The 1,939-nt window shown below is 30.2% G+C and overlaps 1 protein-coding gene across 1 annotated transcript in view; it reads right to left on the bottom strand.

Moving 5' to 3' along the window:
* LOC124418639 overlaps positions 1–1,939 on the bottom strand; it is a 110,132-nt gene that overhangs the window by 107,395 nt on the left and 798 nt on the right. The window lies entirely within an intron of this gene.

Genomic DNA, 1,939 nt, shown 5'->3' with positions numbered 1-1,939 from the left:
GAACTAGAACTGAACTAGAACTGAACTAGAACTGAACTAGAACTGAACTAGAACTGAGTTAGAACTGAACTAGAACTGAACTGGAACTGAACTAGAACTGAACTAGAATTGTGCTAGAACTTAAACTGAGCTAGAGCTGAACTAAGACCGATATAAAACTGAACTCCATAACAACTATTGCAAAAGATATTAATCAGCAGTTATACTTTAAAACCCATAATAATGATTTCACAGAAATTAACTATTATTTCCAATAATCTTATCACTTTAATGAAGAAGATGAATAAGAAACAAATCAAAAATGTTAATAAACTCTATAAATATTTCACAAAACCAACAACAACCCACCACCCATTTCACAATAGAGCAGTTAGCACCACCACCGCAATCATTGAACTTCATAGTCTTTTATTTTCCTCATTTACTACTTTTGTTTTGTTTTTTTATTGATGAAACGGGAAAAAGAAATTGCAAGAAAATGAAAGTAAAACAACTAGAAAATCAACCCACCAATATGTCTGTCTGTCTATCTCAAAGTCTTTCTTCCACTCTCTCCAACAAGAAAAATTTATTTGATAAAGAAAATTGTTGTTGTTGTTAAGAAGTAACCGTAATAAGAGAACTTGTTTACAAAGAAAAGGGGAGGTAGTAATAGAGAGCAGCAGCAGAAGAAGAAAAAAAAACATAAATATAAACAGAATAACATTGAAATAAAAGTCATGATCAAGATCAACAACTTTTATTGAAAGAAAAGAAAAAAATGCAAAAAATGGAAGAAAAACTTAACAGGCGGCAGCCAAGCGTTTATAACCAGAAAGATCAGCTAAAGAGGAAAAACAATAACAACATGTTAAGCAACATTAGAGAAAAACTTTTACTACATTTCCTCTTCTTCTTCTTCTTAAGCAAGGAAAATGAAAATCAAGTTCAATGATCGCTTAAACTTTCTTACTTAATCAGAGCTTTAAGAGAAGCAGCAAGAGTTTGCAGAATAAAAACAAAGTTTTTTTCTTTTTATAGAAAATTACTGAATATTTTGAAATTTTCAGCAAAATATATATGTATTTTTATTGTAAATTCTATAATTTTTATTAAAATTTCCTTTACTTCCTGGTTTATGTCTTGACTAATTCTCGTAATTTTCCTTAGCAACATGTTGAGATTTTTTTTAAAATAATAAAAATCCATTAGTCATCATTATTTATTATAACCGCCTTTGTTTAAAATGTTGAAACTATGACACATTTTTGTAAATTTGTTTAAAAGAAAAATGTTTTTAATTTATTAGCCAACAAAGAAAATTTTTGCTGACTATTGAAGAATAAATAAATTTTTGGATTAATTTTCAGGGGAACGATTTACGAAACTATTAAATATATAAATATATCTAAAGCAATATCAGGAGAAGTATAACTAAGTTATCATCCTGTACTTATAGAAACTTCTTCTTTGATGATGATCATTTTTGATCATGATCAATCTTCTTGGATACTTTTAATATTGTTTAAGATTAGTAATCTGTCGAGATTAGTTTTAAGACCCTTTCAGTACACACCTATTTAGATCTCTTAGAATCTTATAGTGTAGTCGATTCTAAGCAGCAGAGCTGACTAGAACTGAACTCGTTCCCACGACAATTGGATCTCCGGAACGACCCGATTCTCATTCGACAAACGATTGTCAACTCAGCAACAGCTTTATCAACCGGGAGATTTTCCCTAGGCAAGAACATCCAGTTGCAGGCAACCTGTTATAACAACAACTATTACTGAACTAGAACTAAAATATCATTGAACTAGAATAAACTAGAACCGAACTGGAACTGTACTAAAACTGAACTAGAACTGAATTAGAACTGAACTAGAACTGAACTAGAACTGAACTAGAACTGAACTAAAACTGAACTAGAACTGAACTAGAACTGAACTAGAACTGAACT

The sequence above is a fragment of the Lucilia cuprina genome, chromosome 3 (genome assembly GCF_022045245.1).
Source record: "Lucilia cuprina isolate Lc7/37 chromosome 3, ASM2204524v1, whole genome shotgun sequence".
NCBI classification, from domain to species: domain Eukaryota; kingdom Metazoa; phylum Arthropoda; class Insecta; order Diptera; family Calliphoridae; genus Lucilia; species Lucilia cuprina.
The sequence above is the reverse complement of the archived record's forward strand: the minus strand, read 5'-3'. Positions and strand labels throughout refer to the sequence as shown.